This window comes from Onychostruthus taczanowskii, unplaced genomic scaffold, assembly GCF_017590055.1.
Source record: "Onychostruthus taczanowskii isolate IOZ18803 unplaced genomic scaffold, ASM1759005v1 scaffold175, whole genome shotgun sequence".
NCBI lineage: Eukaryota > Metazoa > Chordata > Aves > Passeriformes > Passeridae > Onychostruthus > Onychostruthus taczanowskii.
Window position 1 is genome coordinate 450,100 of NW_024498962.1, and position 24,964 is coordinate 475,063.

General features: G+C 40.1%; 1 protein-coding gene across 5 annotated transcripts in view; it reads right to left on the reverse strand.

Annotated features, from left to right (window-relative positions):
- Nucleotides 1-24,964, reverse strand: part of SEMA6A (semaphorin 6A) — a 117,572-nt gene that overhangs the window by 68,290 nt on the left and 24,318 nt on the right. Inside the window, exon 2 of one of the 5 annotated variants that reach the window (XM_041400218.1) lies at nucleotides 10,432-10,493. The exons of the other annotated variants lie outside the window; for them this stretch is intronic. The gene's annotated coding sequence lies outside the window, so the exon portion shown is untranslated. The remainder of the gene's footprint in view (nucleotides 1-10,431; nucleotides 10,494-24,964) is intronic. 5 annotated transcript variants of the gene reach the window in all.

The window sequence follows — 24,964 nt, forward strand, 5'->3', positions numbered from 1 at the left end:
AATCCAAACCACTTGGCTCACAATGAGACTCCAGAGCATAAGAATAGCTGCTTTCTGCTGCTCCCTTTCATCACAAAATCCACCATCTGACAACATGTGTGCTGTGAGGAAAGCAGCACAGTACTGCAGACACAGCTCTGCCGCTCCCCTTCAGAGCCTGAAAAACTTGTCCCATGGGTGATTCTGCACCATCAGTCTCTAATGCTCATTCAGACTTGTGTACTGCTCCGTGTACATCTGTGTGGGAGACAGCTTCCAGGAAAATGAACAAGTCCCAGCATGCTTACTTTGTGATTTCATGCACATGCTATTGGGCCAGATCTGCTTACGTTTACCTGGGAAAAAAACCAAACTGACAAATGAACTGTCATAGATTGGTAGGTTTATATGAAATTCTCTCTCCTTCTTAAGGGGACTCTTCTGGAGAAGAAAAGAGGGAGAAGAGAGGAAAAAGCATAAATCTCTGTTGCTCTGATGCCAACATGGTCGTTCAAATTCACAAAATGTGTATGCAAAGTATCTGCTTTGACATGTCAATAATTCAAGTTGACTACATGTGTATCAGTGTCTGTGCCAATAAATTAGCACTGAGGAGGACTAAATTGTATCCAAAGGCAGCTTTTTTCCAGAAGTAATTATTCAAACATATTGTCACTTTTGCAGTTCTTACAATGACAGAAAGAGCCATACTGTTTCAGTGGAATTTCAGAAAAGTGCTGATTCAAGGTCACACTTATTTTTAGGACAATTTTCACTGTGGTTGGGCCCCTGGGATTGATGCAAATGTTCGCACTCACAACTGTGCTGAAACTACTTTTGTTCAAAAGTGCTTGTGAGCACAGTGTCTGATGAAGACGAGTAGCTAGACAGTGATGCCAAGTGAGCACAGCACTGTTCCAAAATAAAAGTTTTGCAAACATCAATGAAGAACTCTCCATCTGTCATGCAGCGATCTGAACTGCAATTCAATCTGGCCTGCACTAAGCCATACTGGTTGAGAGAGAACTGGGTCTGAGAACTCCAGTTCTGGGTCAAAACATTGTAACTCTTGTTGAAGGAACCTACTGCCAACAGGAGTGAACCTTGGCGGTCTTTTATTATCAAGCATGCTATTAAAATATTAGCCCTAAAAATATTTAAGAGAATGTTTTATAGTCTATGTCTAATCCAGTGGCTTGCAGCCATCAAATTGGCGCAGTAGATTAGATTTCTTCCAAGCTTCTAAAAAAACCACAAATAATTTGCTTGTTGCTTTTCTAAACCAAAGAATATACAAATATTTTGGAACATACATTGGTGCTCTGATTATTCTTTCTGAAGCGGATGGTTCTAATACCTGTGTAAGACATCTCCTCGTGGCCACTTATGTGTTCACTCCTTTTTGTTGTATTATATTTACGTATAAACAAACAACATGATCTCTTAATCAAAATATATAGAAATCAAAGTTTTGCCTTCTGAGGTGGAATAGGTTTCTCTGTTTGCACACTTCAGCCTGAAGATGAATCACTTTTAAGCAACTATCTTGTACTAGTTTGAATACTAGTACAAGATAGTTGCTATTACTATTATTTTTACTTAGTCAAAGCCTATGTATACATATACATATACATATACATATACATGTACATGTACATATACATAATCACCCACACATACATGCTTGACATAGAATCATTTACTTTTGTAAAATTCATGCTGTTGGCATGAAGGAGTTTCTGAAGACAAGAAAGTAATGATCATTTCAAGACAAGGAGAAAAGTCTAATTTTACTTTGCCAAGTTCTTTCCACAATGGCTATCCATGGCTATTCAAGCTACCAAGGAGCCACCATTACGAGCTTTGCTTTTTGCTGTCTGATATTTTTAGCATTTCCAACAGTCTGCGTGGAAATGCATACAGAATATCTGCTTGGCCAAGGAAAGAATTATGTGGCTCCTGCCACAATAACCTAGTAGGCAGGTTATTTTATCTACAGCTAGTTTGTTCCAGAAGGGTTACACAATCCAATGAAAAATCTGAACGGAAGAGACAACTTCCTGGTAAACTCCATAAAAGTGCAAGGGCAGATTTGATCCTGAAAACAAATTCAACAGCAACAGCAATGACTGCAAAGGCACATCTCTAATGAAACGGATGCTCTTCCATGTTAGAAAACCTCCCATCTTGTTGCTTCAACTTCACCGTTCATTCAGCTAATCCCGGTGTAACTCCAAGAAAAATTAAAGTATGCAACTATGCCAGAATTTTCCCATGGCACAGTAAGACTGCTGTATAATGAACAGATCTTGTTATATTCATTTATTACAAAACTTCTTTCTACCATGATGCGCTGTGTTCATGCAAAACAGCTGCACTTCGATTCACAAATTATTAAGCTTAATGTGAGAATCACCAGACAAAATTCCACGGTCCGTGTTATGCATGAAGCAAGGCCAGAAAATCTACTGGCCCTAAAAACCTGTGACTGTCTTCAACAAACTCTTTCATTTACATAAATATGTAGAAATAATTTATTCTTCAAAAAGACAGTCCAGCAAGAGGAAACTAAAAAGTAAAGCCAGATGAATTTGAACTACTGCATAAGGAAAAATACACAACAGGGAAAGCAGCAGCCTACATGAACTGGTCCTGGAAATACTCAGCAAATAGCCCTTAGAATCATAACCAGCAAAAGCAAAAGTACTTTTAAAAAGCAGGGAAGAAACTGATTTGAGTTTCATAACAGAGGTTAAAAGATTGGAGATTCTTCTGTGGTAAGAGCTTTAAAAGCACACAGGTGATTTAGGAGCCCAAGTCCTACTCCAGTGTCTCATCAAAAGAGACTCACTTACACAAAAAGCATGTATTGATCTACACAGCCATGCCTCCTTGCTGTGCTGAAGGCAGAGCACAGAAACCAGTTGGCCAACCTGCCTGCTGTTCTCAGCTATGGTACAGATTTGCCATGAGATACTGGCAAACATCCTTCAAGTCCCTCGGCTAAATTTAAATTCAACTAATTTTCCTTTGGAAATCTCTGAGTGGACGACACTGTCCCTGCTATTTACCCTTTTAAATTCACAGTTTCTAGAAAGTGAAAGACAAGAGTTCAGTGCAAGTCAGAGGAAGGAATTAGGAATAATGCAACAACAAAAACATAAGAGAGGAATACAACCTGAAGGCTGCAGCTCCCAGAGAATGAGGAAAGTTAGGCTAGCACCAGAAGAACCGTTCAGGAGAGCATCTTTTCTCTATGCCTGCCTGTGTAGTGTGTTAGCTGCTGCTCAGTCACCTCGCATGGCTGCACCACACAGCAGAAGGGCTCATGCAAAATGCCTGGTCTGAGTGGTGCCGAGGGGATCAGACAGATGTGAGTGAACAGAAGCTCAGCAGGTGCTTGGGAAGCTCAGGAGAGATGAGACACAAGTGGCTATCAGCAAGACACAGCATGGAGTGCCAGACACTGCAACTGAATTGGCAATGGCAGGGCAGTGCCTGGGATGGACAGCTTTTTCAGCCATGCTGTCCTTTCTCTACCAATTGCTGCTCAGTCACCTGAATGGTGGTGCAGGTGGCTACAGAGACTCAGTGCCAGCTCCATGCCCATCATCACTACCAACTTCCAACATCTCTTTGTGACTGATGGTGCAGCCACCATTCATATTTCCTCTCCTGTTCTGCTCCTGTGGTCTCTACAGCTGGCCATACATTTCATGTGGCCAAAAAAGCACTCTTGCACTCCAGGTAGCTGGCACTTATGCCAGAGACACTGGAGCATGAAGGCATTGGGGTAATCACCTGTACTCCTTCAGATCTCATGGTAACAAGGGGTTTCTCCTGAACACTGGTGAGGGGACAGAGGCAGTGCCCAAGGGAAGCCCACACCTGTCTGGCAACACTGTGGTCCCTAAATTCTGTGTATGAAGCACCACTCTCTCTCAATTGTGCATATCAAAAAGTCCTCCCTGACTATAAGAGGACTGCATGGGTGCCCCCTGTTGTACATGCTTTACTAGCATTTTAATTGGATTCAGTACTGCTTACTCATTGCCCAGCTGCTGTGGGCTGCATGCCAGGCATGATGATCAGGCCCAAGGGAAAGACACCAATAAGAGCAATTTTGCCTCATATAGTAAGCAACAGTATCTACCTTCATTAAAAAGAATAATATGAACTTCATTACTAGTTTAATGAAACACAGATACATGAGCTATGAAGATTTTCTCACAAAGACTTGCAAAAATGCATCTAAAATAAAATTTCTGCCCAAAGTATTTTCACGCAAGTTTCAGGGGTAATTGATTTTTTTCATTCAGGTTTATGCAAACCTGGGTTTATACCAACTTTTCTCTCCCCTCATTTGCACCTTTACAAGGCCATACTTCACACAATAATGTCACCAACGATATGTGGCATCACTACCTCCTACCTCAGTAAGCGATAAACCAAAAAGATCTGGACAACCCCCGGGCAGCAGTGATGAACCTCAGCCTGTCAAATGGGAGTAGCAGGTGTCAAGTCAGTAGGCAAAACTCAGCATGCTTAATGCTGGCAACCTGTCCTGTCAAGATCCACATTGCTGCTCCCTCCAGTGCAGCCCAAAAAGAAAAGGCAAAGAACAAATGGAGGCCTAAGTAGAAGAAGCCCTCTTCTGACCTGAGTGAGACATCTCTGATGACTGCAGTGTTAATAGGATGCTGCTGTTCAGAGGGAACAGTCAGAAGGAAGATGAACATCTCCCAGATGGAATTAGAAGCGTCTCAGGCCTATTGATTTTGGTTGTAACCTTTACTGTAAACAGTCCACAGGGGCCTCATCAGCCACCTGTTCAGTGATATTTGCATTGAAATATAGAGCCAACGCAAATGAGAAAATGGCCACAGTTCCTTGCTAAAGCATCTGCTCTAGCAAGATGCATCTATCCGTGCATCACCAGCAGCAGCACAGGTACAGGTTTTAAAGGAAGGGGTAATGCAGTGGCACTAGCTCTCTCACATGGCTCTGAAATAACAAATGCTCCATTTGTCATGATGTTGATGGTGGTGGTAGTGATATTATATCATGCAATATTTCACTTTCTAATAATTGCTCAGTTTTATACTGAAATCAGTCTTGCCAAAACTGGGAGGAAAGCCATCTGTGCCTGGAGGATGACTGCCAGAAATATTTGCAATTTTATTTTGGGGTTATAAACCTGCAGAATGGAACAAAGGCAATGCCTAAATAACTTCTTTCACTTAATAACCCCAGTCACATAGAGCAATAGACCTAACTCTGGAACAACTTGGTCAGCTCATTACAAAGATGTCTTTCTTATTTTTAAAAGCCTCACTCATTTAGGAGATAAAAATAGCTTTATTGATTATTTGCGGGACTTCAGCAAAACTCTGTCAAGATTCTGAATTGATTTGAGAGCTAAATGTAGCAATCACTCCCTTTTGAAAGGAGAGAACACCATATCTAATATATACTTTGCTGTTTCATCTAGGCATGCTTAATAGAAAACAGCTACACTACCAGCAACACCATTACTCTCTCCAACACTCATTTTGCCTGGGAAATATCACTGCCAGTCAACTGACCTTCTATTCCCTCATCTGATAGACAGAAAAAAAATTTTGTAGCTGCAGGTGACCCAAAGACGTAATAGGAGAAAAACGTGTCCTTCCTTTGTTTTCTTCTCCTTTTGGACAGCAAAGGTAAAACACCAAGTCTGATATGTTTTCACAACAACATTTACAAATGTCACTGATTAGAAGTTAGACATGGCCCAGCAGGCTTTGTCTCAGCTGCCACATGAACATTGCAAGGGCATGCAGAGATAGGACAAGGGAAAACGGCTTCGGACTGGGAGGGTGCTGAGGCACTGGAATAAGGTGCCCAAAGAAATTGCAGAGGTTCCATTGCTGGAAGTGCTCAGTGTCAGGTTGTCAACCTGGTCTAGCAGAAAGTGTCCTTGCAAGGGTGTTGAAAGTAGACAATCTTTAAGGCCCCTTCTAACCTCAACTTTCACAATTCTGTGATTTTAATATCCCAGTGTTTAAAGCTTGGTGTAATCACAAATAACTCTCCTTTGTTTTTAGTTAATGCAAGAGACACTCAATCACTTAAATATGAGCTCCAGCTGTATTGTTCAGGACATTTGTTCATTCACTTGAAATTGAAGTGTCCATGTTTTAATGTGATGAAACTGTAGAAAATGCAAATCATCACGTTTAAGTCAGCTGTTAACCAGAGCACATTGCTTAGCTGTTGTGCAATTTGGCCAGTTCTGCCCCTAAATCCATTTGTGCAAAAATCAACTCATTAACCAGCCTTGGAGAGAAATAGCAAATCTTGTCAGGTTATTTTTTTCAAACGGCAACCAATCAACTTTGTAATGAAGTGGTTTGACACCACATTAAACTACATACCTACCCTAAAATGTGAATGAAATATACTGTAGCACTTCAAATACTCTAAAAACATTACTATTTACATGATAATTACTCCAGCAGTGGGCAACACACTACCTGAAAGTGACAGTCACCACTGCAGAGTGCACCAATTGCTCCACACTGCAACAGTTTACTCATGGCAGGAGAGCTCAGGCCAAACCTCAGCATCATATTCTGGGCAGGGATGCTCAGCACAAGGACACAGTGTGGACAAGCAATCTGAGTTATGACAGGCAGAAAAAAAAGAAAACTTTTTTCTTCTGGAAACCTGGCAAAGTCTTTGAGAAAAAATTATGTTTGTCCCTGATAGATTTAAAAAAAAAAAATCGGATAAGAAAACAGTTCTCCATATGTATTTATAATTTTAGCCCCTAATTTGTTTATTAATGAGTTATGTCAAGTTTCTCTATACCTTACCGAAAAGTAATAGAGAAAAGCATTAAATAGACTAGTACAAAAATGCAAAATGTCCAAAAATGAAGGATGTCCACAAAATAAAGGTAACCCCTAAGGGAAAATATTAAAATAGCTGTGGATAGACAGAGGTAGAAGGTAAAACCAGATGTCTCTGAGTACAACTGGGAATATTGCCTCTCAGCACCACCTCTGAAATGTCTCTCCTTCAGACAACCATCCACTCTTGTGTGCCCATACAGTGACAGATTTCAAAGGAAAGATCATCACAGGAAAGATTTTCCTGTTAAAACTTCAAGGCAATTTCATTGATCTCTATCTTTCATGATTAGTTTTCATTGCCAATGTTTTTTTGCTGGTACTTTTAGAAGCTTTAAAATAATAAAATTAATCTGACTCTGAGACAGAAAATCTATGTAGTTTGCTTTTCCTCTGAAATGAGCATGATGCTTACAACAATCCTAGATTGTAGCACCTGCAGCTTGCTAATAATTGTTAGTTGCAAGTGGAGGACTCTGAGCTTTACTCTGTCTAGATTCATGCCAAATAAATTCCCAAATTTTAAATCACATAAAATCCAAGCACCTTTATGGACAAGTTATTACTAGAAAGTACCCTATCCTCAAAAATGCTCTTTGAGTAAAGAGATCACCTCAATATGCCAACATGACATATTTTCCACTCTCTTCTTCATTCCATCATTCCACAGTTATGAAGAAGACAGAGGGCATAGCAAGAAGTCAACAGATCCTAAAAAAATATACTATTTCCAGGATAGTGCTCAGACAAATGGTAATGTATGTTAACCTGCGCATAAGGTTAATCAGTCTAATTCAGTGTATTTTAAGGGAAAATGCTAAATGCAGATGTAATCAATAAATGTCTGAATATAAAAATCACAATTCCTGTAACTAATAGAATAGTTTAAGATAATTTTAATTACTGAGGGTCTATTATTGAGAGGAAACATCAAACATCTAATGTAATTGCACAGGCAAACTTAAATTAAATTGAGGTGGTGCGGGTCAGAAAAAGCAAGAAAAGAGATTATAGTCAGAGTAAGCTGAGTCCCTACACCACACAAATACACTACTGACACACATTCACCCACATACTGAAGAATACAAGCACCCTTACACATTTGTTCACACCTGCTTCTTAGTGCAGCGTCAGGGAATTAGAGCAGCACAGAAAAGGAAGTCAAAGCAGCATTGACAAATGCCTGTAGTACAAGTTACAAAAGCAGCAGCTCTGTTATTATTTGCTTTGCTTCTTTGGACAAGCTACCGAGAAAAAGGTTCAGTGTAGCAAGAGAGAACAAGCCCACTGAGTATGACTGCCTGAATGGGGCATGATGGATGGGCTTCCTTGCAGATAGGAAAAGCCTCTAATCCATTCTCCGGCTCATTGCTAGAGCGAGGCAAAGTCATTCTCTTCTTCTGCGGGAAATAACCTCTGCCTTTTCGATGCCATGTGCAGGGTTTTGCAAAGGACAATCCAGACTGTCACACAGATGAGACTGCAGGCTGTTTCCAGGTCCCACACTAGGGCAGGCTCAGCTATGCAGCCCAAAGCCCTGAAGCAAGACAAAGATGCTTCTATATTGCTTGTGCTTCCTATGGCTATTTTAGGAATGATTGCATGCATTCAGGTTCCAACAACGAATAATGAGAGACCCAGGAAGAGAAGTAATTTTCACTGCACCAGCGCTCAGCTAATGACTGAAACTGAAACTGAAACACTTCTAATCCTCCAGATAATTTTCTGGAGCTGAAAAAACCTACTCTGTGTGTAAAAGACAGATTTCAAGCATCATCCCAGCAATGAAATAACATCCATCAGCATCAGGATGGGAAGACCCTTGCTCTGGCGTTCACTGATGAAAGTTTGACTCTAATAAAAATACCAAGGCTTTCTCAGACAATGAAGGGCCTTTTCCCAAACCTCCTCCTCCCCCACACCCTGCACCTTCAGCCTGTAATGGCAGGTGACACAGGAAAAGCAATGATTCATTAGCTGACTGCATCTAAATGAATTCAGCAAAATTGCTTCATGAGTAGTAACACACAGTTAAGGGTTTTTAACAAGTCTGCCAGGTATTTTTTTAACATAAAGGAATCCTTCCTGGCTTGCCTAACAGAACTGAAATTCCTGTGCAGGAACAAGGAAGATGACTGCATAGCTGATGAACCATTGCTATTATTTCTTACTCTGCAGTTCTGCTGCCTATGTGATTTATATCAAACGCTGCAGAGAGAGTTTCCACTAACTGTAGGTTGGCCTCCATAATGTGGACATTGAACTGATCAGCTGCCAGGAGCTGATCTACAGCCAAGTCCCAATTCCTGCCAGCATTTAGAAGGAAAAAATGCACAAAAAACCATGATCCCAGAGAATCAAGACTTTTGAATGAGACTTAAGGCTGTCTGCACAGACTGTGCTGAAGTCACTAGAAAACTCTGAGGAGATCCCAGCAGGCATTGAGGTGCAATGTTCTCAGCTGGACTCCAAATCATCTTCCCCCCCATGCCCACAAGCATGACCCATGCCTTACAGGCCGTGTTTCCCTGCACAGTCACAGAGCAGTGGCTCTCCAGCTCGCAGCACAGTCACACAGCACTTACAACTAAAGGGCATTGGCTTGTTTCTGTTTACGCCAGTGAAAGTGCTGACACTCTCATCTGCTAGATTGTGGAGCACTGATTCCCGCTGGACTTCAGAAAGACCTGTAGCTGCTTTACAGCTTGTACCATCTGCACCCGCTCACGCCTGAGATTGCTGTACCTATTTATAAGCCTTCCAGTTATAGAGAATTACATATATTTAACACTTTTGCTTTCACATAAAGGTGCACATACTTGGATGAGGACTCAGTTAAATTCTGCTAACTTTACATGGGTTTTGGGCAGAGTCTCCCGTCTAATGTTAGGAAATGGGAATAACCACATTCAAACTCCCTGTGGAATTTGAGGTTATGTTTAATCTTTTAAAAGAAGAAATGTTTCTTTTGGTTTGCATTCTCACTCTCTTAGAGAAAGCAAAGGAGATAATCTTGATCATGTTCTACTCTATTTATTTTGTTAACATTTTCCTGTGTGTAATCCAAAACAGAATTATTTTTCTGTGGTAAACATCACTACACCATCTTGAAGTATAAGAGATTCTTTGCACTAGCACTCCTATATTCAACTTATTAAAAAGTCAATTTTACAGTGTCTATGACCATATATATTCATAACTGCTGGTATCCTGAACAACATCACCAATAATGCCAAAAAAGTGTACTACGATAGCTCAATAATAATAGATTTTTTGGGGAGTCTTCTCTCAACAACTTGCTGCAACAATGAAATCTGAAGAATACATTTTCAGGTACTTCTCCTCTTCTGATGGAAAAATGTATCTTTGAAAAAAGCACTTAACCTACAAAACTTTTCTGTAAGCTCTGAAGGTCCCTGTTACCTGACACTTCAGGGTTGTTAGGACCACCTTTTCCTAGGCATCAGCCATAGAGGTACCTTGATGAGACAGACCAGAGCTTCTAAATGCTTTGACAAAACTTTCAGAGAGGAGAAAGATCTTTACTTAGTTCACTTACCAGCAAGCTCTACTTCCTGCATGTGAAGTCAGAAAAAGTCCAGCCACAGAACAAACAGCACTCTGAGAACATGCCAAAGAAAAATTTATATTAAAAACCCCCAACACATGAAAATTGAGTGTGTTCTCACATTTTCAAAGCACAGAGGAAAAAAGGTGTGAATTTATTGATAATTTGCCTCATTGTATACCAATGCCTACCATAACATCACTCCCCCATGTAGAGCAAGAAAGCAATTTTTTTTCTTTCAGAAGACTACCATGGTTTTTTTTCCCCTGGGATCCTAAAAGTATTACTTACAGTCCCAGGCAGGAAGAAACAACCTGCACAGATCTGCATGGAGGAGCATGTAGACAGGAGGGGCAACACAAACCTCTGACTAGCAAGAAGAAGTTGCAAATTGGCAATGCTCCACAATAAAGTACTTTTATAGTGAATGGGACTGGTTTGTAGGACTGAAGACTCTGATGCCTCCACGATAAAGACTGTGAAAAATGCTTGTATGCTTCCTTTCTGAATCTCAAGGAGTTCCTCACAATCCTTTCCCTTCCCAGCACTGACATGTAGGGCCTCTCTTTCTCGTAGAAGGACTTGGCTTTCCTCACGCAAGAACAGATTTGGCTTTCCTAATACCGGAACAGATTACTCCCCTTCTTCACACACACCCTTACATTCCCCAAAAGATGAGAACATTATTTCTGCTGCAGGCTCATGGGGACAGATTGTATCTTCCCTCCTTTTTTGGACAGCTTAAAGTAGATTGCTTGTGCTTCCCATAAATAAAAAGCTAGCACTTGATGTTCAAAGGATGACTAAATTTGGAATATATCTTTTAATGTACATTTTAATTAAGCTGACTTGTGACTTAGTTTCACTTAGATGAATACTGGTAAGCTCTGAAGGCAGGTATTATACCAAGAAACCAGGATCGAGAGATGTGGTTGCTTTCTCCCAGGTGCTGGACAATGAAGGAGATGGAGAGCAAACTCCTTCTTCCTGGAGTCCACCAGGCACATTCCTTCTTTTTCTTTCATGAAGGAAGATCGACTCCCATGCTCTTTCTCAGTCAGCAGAGCTGGGCACCCTCCCTTCCCTTGACCTGCCAAAGATAACTGTTCCACTCAGCCTGGAACAAAGTGCCTTGCCCTGTTGTGTGTTCCCCAGGGGCAGGACACTGTCAACCAGAAGAATTTTGCCTGACTGGAAATGAAAATGAGGACAGAAATCTTTTCAGCACAACTTATATTTCAATCTCTTCTCTTGCTCTGCAGGCACAGAAATATACAAGGTCAAACATAGTAAGACAAAACTTCTAAGCCATGTACCCATTGCAGGATCCTCCTGCCCAGTTCTCAAGTAGGATTAATTAGACTGTGTGAACCCACATGCACAAATTGAAAAAAAAAACCTGTCATTTTCAATATGCTGCTTTCAAGGTATTTGTAATGCAAACACAGACAAAAGGTATGCCCTCTTTTATGACAAGCCTGAAATAAAGCAGCTCTAATTAGCAAAACCAGATATGGCATCTGAGGTAGCAGTTTGCAATGCAAGGATAAGAAAACTCTCCTTTGGGCTTGTCCAGCAGCAAGCAGACTTCTGCCCTTCCTTCTTAGATTATTTTTTCTTTTTGACTTTGCAAATAGATCTATCTATACAATAGATGGATGAATTGATAATTTCCTACAATAGCAATTTGATTATTGCTTGCTACTTTGTCATTAACCCATCACACATCTACAGCCAAGAAATGTCCTACATCAGCAGAAAAAACCTGTGCACTAGACAGCCCTGTCAGTGATATAATTTCTGTTGCTGGCTGAACCCTCCTATAAACTATAGGACTGTAAATTACTTTATGTCTGACCTTGTTGGAAAAAAAAAGTTTCAGCTACAACCCATACAGCAAAGTACTGCTTGGGATTAAAACAGTGCTACCAACAGAAAGAAAAAAAGAAACACCATCAGCAGATATTACTGTACTGGAGCTCCTTTTGCTGTTGCTTCCTCAACTTGTGTTTTATTTAAAGAATGCTAGGTGCTGTGAAATTTTTATTAAAAAAGGCCTCGTTTTGAGTTGTCCACATAGACAACATAAAGGAGATTAAACAAAAAATTTACAGGTATCAGAAAAGCTGTTCCCAACTGCAATTCTCCTGATTCAAATTTCTTTGGCCCCATTTTTTCTCTAAGCAAACAGTTACCAAACTGCAAAAAATACTGACAGTGTTTCTACAGCATAACAGCATCCATAACTGACTTCCAACACCCCAAACTTCTCATGTCAACATTTTGAGCTCAAATGAATGCATTCAGCTGCTGACCTCCAGCCCATACCAAGCCCTTAAAAACAGAATCATGCACACATGCACACAGAAGGGATGCATTCCCCAGGATAAAGGAGCTATTGCTTGCAGTTTTGGCAGGGGACACGGCTTTGGAGCATGGTTGTGCACTTCAAGGAGAACAAACATGGTGATTCATCTCACTGAAAACATTCAAATCAAAATTGTGCATTTTTTTTTTAGTTTTTCCATCATTACCAACTGGTCTGTCAGAGAAATATTTTTTCTAGTTATACCTACAAAAGTTACACAAATAACAAATGAGTTGTTGCTGAATCTTTTTCCTAATCAGCAGATTTTAGAAATACTAATTGGGAAACCTTGTGCAGGGTCTGGGAACAGACTTAAATAATTAAACCCTCAGTCCTGCTTCAATACCAAAAAGAATGATGCCCCACATATTTCAATTTTCTTATGAAAGATTTCAATCATTCTGTCTAATCAATCAAGTTAAATTATGTTTGATTTCTAGACTCAAACATCTGGGTTTAAACAGAATAATCTAATTATCACAACAAATTCACAATTAAAAGGAAACTTCAATCACAACCTCTTGAACAAACATAAGGTTTAATGTGCAGTTGCCAGATTATACAACTAAAAGAATACAGTTTCACTCGACAGTAATTAAGTTTAAATTCCAGTGTAATGAGAAGGAAGACAGCAAACATTACTTCTCAGAAAGAAAGTGAGAAAGAGAGAGAAGAGAGAAAAGGAGAGAGAAGACAGAAGGAGGAGAGAGACAGAGAGAAAGAAGAAGAAAGAAAGAAAGAAAGAAAGAAAGAAAGAAAGAAAGAAAGAAAGAAAGAAAGAAAGAAAGAAAGAAAGAAAGAAAGAAAGAAAGAAAGAATCAGTACTGAAGGAAGAGAGTGTAATGAGCACAAGGGAAAAAACAGAAGAACAAGAACAGCCATCTCAGCACATTACAGTTTTCTGCTAAAGCCACAGCCATATCTGGTACAATACAAATGGCAGCAGCAAGTCCCTTGGGACTGCAGTGTTGTGTGAAGCTTTATGCAAAACACTTCACTGATGTCTCTTGGGGACCAGAGAAGGCTAAAGGTCCTTTTTTAGCTAACTACTCTAATCGCCTCCTCCCAAACCAACACTTACCTTACTTCTTCAAAAACAGCAGCAGATAAAAGGCTAACTGGGCACTGCTTCAAGGATCTTGCACTTGGTAAAGTTCTGGAAGTTTCCTTTCTAGGTAGGAGTTACTAAAATTAAACTTTATAAGGTCTACTAGTCTGTATTTTTGGTATCTAAAAGCAATGCAGGCTCCTGAGAGACTAGCAGGTATCTCTGAAAAAAAGGAATAAACACCACCACACCTCAGTTTTACATTGCTTGTTGCTTACTCCTCCCCCCCCCCTTATTTTGCTGACAGCAAGATGGACAATACATGAAAATTTGATTCTCGGTAAGCCGAGTAATGCAAATTAGCTTAATGAAATAGGCGACTTTGTGTATGTCCCTTTGATACTGATTAAGCTCAAGTATCCACTCAGCTAATGACTAAAGCAATACCATGAGAGCTCTTGTGGAGGTGTCATAGCTATACTTCTTTTTTTTCAGTAGCTCTTTACTCAGCATTTATTTCTACCTCAGATCCCCCTGTCCAGACCAGCCTCCAAAGTGCAGGCAGAAGTAGTAACAGCTTAAGACATGAGTGATGCAACATAAAAATCTGCAAAGCTGTGTTACTTTACACAGCTTAGGCCTCAACATAAAAAGGAGATATGCCTTTGTAGCTCCAGTTTTCAAGGCATATTACCAGTGTGCTGCAAGGGGCTGCTTTGACTCTGTAATTATAGCCATCTTAATAATGATCTGTTCAATGGCTGCCTACTGCTGGTGCCCAGACAGTTTAATCACTACGCATTCAGCTGTAGAGAACTAGCTATCCTTCCTGTCATTTGAAACATGGGACATGTTGTGAGAAGGAGGTGTAAATGAGCTCCCCCTGAACTAGCTGGCTAATATACTTTCACCATTTAAAGTCTAAATTATAAAATAGACCAGTAAAAGGGATATGCATTGCCTCTTGCTACAAAAAGATGCTTTACCTCTGCTGCACTAGATGAACTCCTATCAAGCCCATAAATATATTATTCATTGAGCACCAGCTGTGTGCTTGGCACTGTACAGGCACAGAGAGATGTGCTCCTTACTCCTGGGAAGCTTTTACAGTCTAAAGTAGTGGAGCTTGGCATTCATTCTGCCTGTAGAAATCCCATTGACTTCACTATGGGGAGCAGTTGCAGAAGCAGGTATTACGGCATTTGTAAGAGCCAGTGTAGTATCAACTGATAGGTACAGTGAGAGATAACATTCAAGCTGAATAACAGGAGCTGTGTTTTAGGCCCTGAGGAAACTGACTGTGAAGACTGACACAGAGGGCTTGGAATGTACTCGAACATACTATGTAAATGCAAAAAAGATGAAGCAGTGTCCCAAAACCCCTTTGTGCTGATGCTGGCTGCATCTCCTCACACAATGCTGCTGTGTGGTTGCTGCCTTAGTATTTTCTCATATTATAATGCCTTCAAGGCAATCCTGATCCAGTAACATCCAATGGTGGAACAAACAATACCCTATATCTCCAGTGCCAGGGATTTGTAAGGACTCCTAGCCAAACACTAGAAGCAGGCCCAGTGTGAGTGAGAATGAGGCATGAATCACTACAACAGCATCCAAAACATATTTTACACTTGAGATAAAATCCTGCTCTCAGATTTGTACAAAGATTCCCCACACTGAAGAATAGAAGTGGCTGAAAGTACAGTTCTGTTTACATGTGATAGATGGAAGAACCCAGAAAAGGAAAGGGAAAGAGCAAGAACAAAGGGGGGAAAAAAAGGAAGCAGATCTGAGTCAGGCACTGAGAAGAGAACAAAGACTGAGAAAATTGGGAGCTGTAAGTTCAGGCAGGTGAAGCAGGCTAAGGAGGAAGAGCTGTTATGGCATCTGGGCATGGAGGGAGGTAAATGATTAGCAAGTGGGAGAAAGCAAAAAATATGAAGATGAGAAGAGTCTTTCAAAATTAATACAGCTATAAAAAGATTGTGAGGCAAAAGAACCTCATGCATGTGCCTGTAAAGGGATCTCTAGAAATTAAGGAATGCAATTATTGGCAAAGGGAGAAAAAAGGAAGATGATTCAGAGGATTCCTAAACAAATGAAAATAAGAAAAGGACAATAGCCGGATGGAAGGAATAAGAAAAGTAAGAAAACATAATGTTAAGGATGTTGTTGCTTATCACACTCCTTTTTCATTTGCAGTCTGTGCTTGGAAATTTGGTCTCTCAGGTGTATAATATTTTTGCTTCTTTATTAACACAACTTTTAAACTCAAAAAAATATTCAGACAGAGAAAAGGACAGAAGGAAGTCTCCTCTGTATTGACTGATGATGTGTAGTACAAGAGGGAATGATATTGCGCTCCCAGCAGTTGGCTCAGAGGAAGGCTGCAGGTATGAATACAATGGCTACATCAAAACACAGGTTCATGGTTTGTGTTTTCTGTCTCACTACAGGAAAAAAGACAACTCCTCAACATTTGTGTCGGCACCTAACTGATCACAAGTCACGGAAATACATTAAAATACATTAAAAACTTTCTTAAATGCACTCTTGAGTCCAGCTTATCTGACATTCAGAGTCAGTAATCACTGTATTTGTCTCAGAGATGCAATTTAATTGCAAAGGAAAGGGAATGTGAGAAGGCTCTCACGGGTGAGAAGACACTGTCCACCAAACAACATCACTCTTGTAAGATCTACACTGAAAAACCTGTAGACTTACTGAGCCAAGGGAATTTTGCCTATGTATAAGAACTGTCCTTATGCTTCAGAGATGAAGGATTCGGTGTCTGGGCCCAGCTCCCTGCGCATATCCATGTGTGCCTTGATTTATACAGTAATCCTGTCTGTTGCCTGTAGCACTGGCACTTGTTATAAAAACACAGGAAAACATCCTCCTGTAGTGCACTATCATATTCCTCAGTCAGCAGCTTCCTTGGAGTGGACTGACCAAAGGCTCACAAGGAGAAGAAAAGAATTCTCAAGGTACAATAAGCCTCAAGGTCCAATAGAAGAAGAACAAAACGAGAAGGACAGATGTGGGGCAGAAGGACAGGCAGAGTGAAGGGAACTCACAAGAAATAAGAGAGACTCTGCATCTACACAGAGAGCCCAACAAATATGTACTTAAGGTGTCTCATGAGACTGGGATAGATGGATCTAGCTGGAAGTGAGCTCTATTTTCATACAGCTGCAAAGAAGCATGCTTCCCACGAAACCATTATAAAACCCTCATCTTCAGGGTTGATTTAAAAATTGTAACTCAGCTGTTGCAATTTGTATCGGATTTGAATTTGGCAATCTCAGACATTAAATCAGTTCCAACTGAGAAGGGAACTTACAATGCTCCATTTTACAGCCTGAAATTGTACTTTCAAGGGTTTAAAATATTTTCTACACCTCTGCAGAGTGATAAAAATATGAAGTTAATTTTTAAAATGAGAGATCAGTTTAGTTGTCAATAGAGTCTGTAGAAAGATTAAAAATATCCATCTGGAAATACAGAAAAACCAAAATTTTTATTCTCAAAAGCAAAATAACCCCCTTGACCCCCCAAAAACCCAAACCAACAAACAAAGCAAGATATTTAAGCAAGAACATTTACATATTTTGACAGTGGTATGTCACTTAACAGCCAGCCATGCTGTTATCAAACTCATTGCTTGTTTTCATGCAGTCATTCATTGATTTCCATGCATTTTTAAAAAATTGTGTCATATTCTAATGGGGTTGTATCTCCAACACAATGCACAAAAGTTAGTATCCCACATGGCAAATATCAGGAGCTGCGCACCCTTACACCTTCAAACTGTCAAAAATACCCAAACTGTGGATCTGGATCCTGAAAAGCATAGGCAGACAAAACTGCCATTTAATTTAATATAGTCAATGGAAATGCAGCCAGCAAGTCAGACCTTATGAAATTAATATTCTGTACTAGTTAGGCTGTGAGTTTATTTTATAGGATGTGTTGGGCAGTGCGAAATGCAACATACCAAATTCACCCTCAGGCAACCCTAGAGTGGGAATGTTCTGTTTATTTATATGGAAATGTTACTGCTAAACAAGCACTGGAAACACTGAAGTCTGGCTATTAAGAATTTGTGTCCTGACGCTAATGTCTTTAAAAGGCGAGTTAGCCACAGGCCCTTTGCCTCACTGAAACCACTCCTTCACCTGCTTGCCTGATTTCAGCAGAGGCCTTGGAATATTACTGTCTTCCAGGCTGAGGTAAGTCAACCCAAAAATTCAGAAGTCACTGGGAGATGATAAGCACCTATACACAGACAATGTGATCACACAAGCCTTGTTTCTCTAGGATGGCAGGCTAAAAATACAGCCTTTTACATTAATTACTGAGAAGAACTTTAGCTCTGAACTACAGTGGGAATTGTACCCTTAGCTGCACAGAGACAAATTTAGGGATGAAGGATGAATGAGGCTGAACTTATCTCTGACCCTTTCTCTTGCAGATTTCAGACAGTTCCTTGACCCTGTCCTGACACAGTTGTTTGTGCTTAATTTGAAACAGTTCAATTTCCCGTAACTCATAAGCAAACAGAGCACCCTCTCCACTAGCACGCTGATCCCAGCTTGGCTGACTTTGAATAGATGAGGCTGACCAGATACCGGCCATGAGCTCAGCAAAGAAAGAGCCATTGTGTGAGAGACCCACACACCCAGCCAGTGAGCCAGACAGCACATTGCCCATCACAGCCTCACTGCCAGATTTGAAGAGGTGGCTTTGGAAGACAAGAAACACAGACCTTCATCATGCTGGGCACAGAGTCATAATGCAAAAAATCACAGAACAGATGCTGATGAGTAGACAAAAATTTGTTACGTATTTACGTGTATTGTAATGGGAAAGGTACAGGCAGAGAAAATACCGCAGCTCTCCACACAGGGATCTGGCAGATCCCCAAACCCAGCTTCTCCTGAAAAGCTCAATGTGTCAGTGTTTCCTGCAGGTACTACTTCAGTGTCGACAGCACTATGTTCTCAGCAGTAGAATAACAGCTGCACAATAGGAGCAGCAACTGAATGGTTGAACAGCTTTTTTTACAGGCATGGTGTGATAAAAACCTGGTGTTCTTTTGTGCTTCACAAAGGCCCTATTTTGCTGACTCCAAGTTCAAATCTCACGGGCTATTAGGAGAAGGAAGAAGGACAATGCATTAACATGCATGGTAGAAAAGAATGTGCTCTATTCTGGAAGCCAAGTCTGCACTAGAAGCTGTGTTATGTCCTAAATACCGAGGCAGAAGCTGCTTTCATGTCAATTAAAAGGTATGCATTTGGGCATGCAAGATTTAGTCGCAGTATAACTCAAGCCTGATTTTCATAATGGGATGCTAAGTGGGGTGTTTTCCCCTTACTAGTGCTCCCAACAGGACATAAAAACTGTTACCAACTGGTGGTCTTGCAGCTTATTTTTTAAAGGCTGGGAAATGTGTGATTTTTATCTGTTCCAAAGTTTTTCTCCCTAAAGAATAAATCATAGCAAAATAACTGATATGTGACATTCCCTTAAGATTGCTGAGTTGAACCCTGTGTTGGCAGACAGATAAGCCACTGCTGACTAATTAGAACTGCCCTTGAGGAACAAGTATCAGAACAAAATAAAGTATCAGAAGTAAAAAAGCAGAACAGGAACTGGAGTGGCTCTTCAAAGTGGAAAGTTAGTACCAAAAAGAGATACTAAGTCCCCAAAGTTTCAAAAGTTTTTGGGGGGTTTATTTTGTTTGGTTAGTTTTTGTTTTGTTTTGTGGGGTGTTTTTTTGGGTGGTGGGAAGGGAGTTTTTTAACATTCTCCTCTTAACAGTCAAAGCCAACTTTTACCCAGCAGAGGGATGCCAGACAGATGTGCCGAGTTAAGGCTGAGCAATAGATGGGAGATTCACTGGTAGCCACCAGTCCACCAGTACATTAGCTCATCTTTGGCTCCCCCTTCCCAATCTCACTTAAGAATATTTACGACTTCACTGACAGTTCCAGGACTTCACAAGACCTCCTTTTATATATTTGCAAATCAGTGTTGCAATGTAGTACCTGCTTCACAAGGAAGTTATGAGCTCCCATTAATTCCTGTAATGTACTTCAAGATAATCAAATAAAGGATGCCAGGCAAGAGTATGATAATGTTATTGTGCCTTGGGAATCCTCCCTTTTCCTAGTTGGCACAATTCTACATTTTGCCTGCTTAATTTTAATCTCTCTCAGCCCTTGGGCTACAGTTTAGTACTCTGCCTCTAAACTGAGGCCAAAAACCACTTTGCAAATATATTTCTACTAGCAAAGTGAGTCAGTTTCAAAGTTTTTTGAGGGTAAACTACAGGAATTGAAATATGCCATACTGACAGTAAAATAAAAATGCAGTTCCCTCATCTCTGCTGCAAAAACTCTTTACAGCACCCTCTAAAAGATGACAAAGTGCTTGAAGGTCAAGAATTGTTTTTGTGCCATATGGACTGAAGGCTGAAGATCCCTGTGAACACTTGCAGAGAGCTGGGGGTGGGGGCAGGTGCAGGTGGAGGCTGTAGTGAGAAAAATCCCAGCAGTAAAGGAAAGCTTGAATTACATGCCAGCCCTGGTGAAGCAAATTACTAATTAACTGAAATAAGCTGAGTTTAACAATCATGAACTTGTTGGAAGTGAAACCAGACAATGCAGTTCTTCTGCCTATCAGTCTTACAAAAAGGAGGTGTCCATTTTGAGAGAAAAAGAACAATTGTAGAGAGATTTAATTTGAAAGCTACAATGATCTGAGTAGTCATTTGTATGATCATATATAGTATCACACAAATCACACAACACATATATTATACAACTATATACACTAAAAATATAGTTGAAGTAACTGCCAGAAAGGAGATAGCCATGGACACAGGAATGGGTTAATTATTATATACTGAAAATGATAATCCACCCACACAACTTTTGTCTTCCAACACTTACAAAATTATTGTCATTACAAGTTCAAACACTAGTAATTCTAGCACACTTGCTGCTAGCTTACATGTGGCTAGATATCTAGGACAGGAAAAGCTCTAAATTCTGTAAGCCTAAAGAAGATTGAATTATTGACAAGGGGATTCTCCTGTGTAGCTGTGTCACACTGTTGTTCACATGGTCACATGGTGGGTTTTTTTTTTTGGGGGGGGGGGGGGGGTTTTTTTGTCTTTTTTTTTTTTTTTTTTTTTTTTTTTTTTTTTTTTTTTGCAATCCCCATTATAAAATTAGTACTCTCTTATTTCAGGAGTTATTTCACTTTTCCAGGTTTCATAAATCTCTGCAGTCTCAAAGAGAGCATTCAGAAATACGTCACAAGCCCTACTCTGGTAGAATGCAGAAAAATGCCACCTGCTTTTGGTGGCCCATAGACTCAAAGGACAATCTCAGCCCTCACTGACATTGTGCTCCTTTCTGCAGAACAAAAGAAAGAACTTCAAGCTTCAGTTTACCAAAACCAGAGCAGCCCACAAGCAAAGGACACCATACTGGCCGTAGTGAAAACTTTTTTTTTTTTTTTTTTTTTTTTTTTTTTTGCAATCCCCATTATAAAATTAGTACTCTCTTATTTCAGGAGTTATTTCACTTTTCCAGGTTTCATAAATCTCTGCAGTCTCAAAGAGAGCATTCAGAAATACGTCACAAGCCCTACTCTGGTAGAATGCAGAAAAATGCCACCTGCTTTTGGTGGCCCATAGACTCAAAGGACAATCTCAGCCCTCACTGACATTGTGCTCCTTTCTGCAGAACAAAAGAAAGAACTTCAAGCTTCAGTTTACCAAAACCAGAGCAGCCCACAAGCAAAGGACACCATACTGGCCGTAGTGAAAACTGTGTAGGAATTATCTCTGCTTAAATTCTCCTCTGCAGCAAAATTTCACATTAGGTTCTTCCCACTGAAGTAAAAGATTCTTTCCTGACTGCCACCAGGTTGATTCATACTAAACAATGGTACTGGCTTCCTCTGCTGTGAGAATGAAATAAGTTACGTGCTTTTTACTAGAATTCAATGGACAACTCAGCTCCATGGTTCCCATTAGAAACCATATATTTTTAGCTTTTTCAGTGCTTAACAACCTGGTGTTTTGCTAAGCCAGCTGTGGCCTTTACCCCTGAAATAATAAATAATACATTTAATGCATATTGTCTATTGCCCTCACATTCCAATTTATTTGTTTTTTTTTCTCTTTGCCTAATGAATTGAAATGCCTGATTTAACAATGGCTAAGGAGAACATGTAAGTTCAAGTATGAAGAATTCCCTTTTTCAAGAGCCACATTCATGCAAGTAATGACATTTCCCACAACAAAAAACTTTCAGAATACCTTATTTTCAATTTTTTTTCTTTTCTTTTTTTTTTTTTTTTCTGACAGGATTTATATTTCATTCTTTGCTTCTTAAAAAGCCCAGTTGTCCAGTTAAAAGACTCCCTTACCAAGACTTTCTCAACTCACATTTGTTGATTCAACTTGTGATGAATAATCAACATGTTAAAACAAGCTGATAAATCTATGTTTCCATAGATCCCAGCACTGTGATTAGAGACCTGTTTGAACCAATGTGGCACGTTTATTTATTTGAAGATTATAAAAAGTTGTGCAGATGAAATAAGGGGAAAAACATATGCCTTCACCTTTTAGCAAAAAGTTCTTTTGAAGGCAATGAAGGTGATGATAGGTTTGAAAGAGTGCCAGCTGCGACTGGCGCAACTTTGGAGTATGAGAGGGTCTGCTTGTTATTTTTTTCTGGCCAGACCTGAGCAACTGTATCTTGGATACACTCCTTGTTAATGTACTGAAACAACCCCTGTCACTAGGGATTCCAGCTGGACTGTTTCTGGGATTCACTTGCAAGCTGAACCTGGGACATCAAGGGTCATGAGACTCCAGTTTTTCTCATCCTCCATTTCTCCTTCCCTTTTGAGAATTTGATTTCAGTCGAAGGGTTACCTCCATCTCTGCTTTCACCTTTATCCATCATTAAAATCAACAAAAGAAACTGCAGGCTATATACATACTAGAGTTAATATAGAAATGTTTAAACTACTACAGACTTTCCAAACCAGGAAATAGTACCTACTGCTCTTAGATACACACAACTGATGTGAGCACTGGTACCTCTCCTAAATTTCAGCTTTCAGAGCAGGGGAGAAGGCAGCCTTGATCCTGATATGAGCAAGAAGAGATGGATCTGCCTCAGAGGCAGTTCTGTCTGCTGCCAGTTGAGAGGTCTGAGAGCACAGAGAGGGTACCCCTGCTGTTTCACCCCCAGATAAATCTACACGTTGAGAAGAGTCTGCCAAGAACCTGGAAGAAAATCACAGTTAGTGAGAGTTTTTCCACTGACCTCACAAGAACGAGTATTGATGTCTTGCTGTGAGGCTTACACTCACACTGACGCCAACAGGAAAGCACCCATTTTTCACTAAGATGAGGAACAGCAAAGCACCCATTCTTTTAAGATGAGGATATGCTGGTGGATATTTCTGCCTATTTTGTACATTAAGCTAATAACCTAAACAAAAGCTGAAAAAGATGCAAGCTTTGCAGCTAATCATGTAGTCAGATCTACAGATGACTCGCTCCTCTGACACTCATTTCCAAGCACACACCATAGCTAACATTTTCTGTTGCTGCAAGAATAGGCATTATTAAAAACCATTTAACTACCAAAACAACTCTGCTAGTGATGATTATTTTCATATTAGCAGGTTAATTATCTAATTATTTTCAATGATACAGAAAAATGAACACAAATCTTTTGCTTTAATGTAACAGTACATTCTTGGTTTAGTGGTAGCTCCTGGTGCCGGGAGAAATTAAGAACAAGCTGCAACTGGAACTCTAGCTGAAATCCTGAACCCCATCTACATCTTATTCACATTTGCATAAGTAATGCTTCATTTCTGCGCTGAGTTTATTATTTTCAAAGAAAGTATTTTTATTAATGTAATGTAGGGATCAGCAAATAAATTATCTTCTTCTCAATATCTCCGAAACTCAGGGGCTCAGGTTTTCATCAAAGACTCATTCTTCAGGCTCTCAAAGAGTCTTAAGATCAGACCTGCTAAGATATTGTCACATAGTAGAAGACAAGGGCAAATAATCAAGAGGTAAAGAGTCAGAAATTAAGCAAAAAAGAGAAGGAGGAGAAGAAGACACCACTGCAATCAAGATGCAGAGAGAAAGGCAGTTGAAATTACAGAGGGGGAAGGAGAAGGCTTGAAATATGAAACTTTTAGAGGAAGAAAGGATTTGGTAGAACAGCAGTAAATATTAGGACCCTGTACCGACATACTGAGAAAAGTCAAGGCAATTGAGCAGGATGTAAATTCAAAAGTAATTCTTAAAACATACTAATCTTTCAAAGCATGCAAAGTTAAGCTGTGGTAAGACTCCTTCTGAATAAGACCATTCATGCAGGGATGAAGGTACTTTAATTAAAACCTGGTTGTACATAATGAGTCTTACCTATTTATGTCCTGGAGAAAAAGCACATGGTAACACACAGAAGTGCAGATATATGAAAATAAGACACAGGAAAAATAAGAGACCTAAAAAAGCCTGTTTGGCAAAATAATGGCGAGACTCCATCCTACCCAATGAGATCCTCATCCCCTGACAACCTGTACTCAGTTTCTCCGAGACCTGCATATGTGTTGCTGCTAAACTGTAGAAGTCTGTTCTGCAGATTCAGGAAGAGATTACATCCTAGAAGGTTCCTGTGGATGTGAAGATCACACAGCCTGCTGTGACTAATCAGCTGGATATTCTGCGCATTACTACAGGAAATAATGAAAGCAGCAAAGGCATTTCAAGTGAGGGCACAGGATATTTCACCTCCCCTGTTCCTGTTATTTTTAAAATTTAGCTGAGGAGGTAAGAGCACAGAACTCTGACACACAATGAACTGTTCCTTCACACACAAACCCACTTCCCACCTCAATCCTGAACAGCAGAAGTTTGCAAGTACCACTAATTCCGTTCCGGCTACCCTTGTAACACCTGGACACACAAGTAATTTGTTTCTCTTGCTCCTTTGAGACAAAATTTTTGTGATTTTTCTACTGTATACTACAAGACCTCACTGAACAAA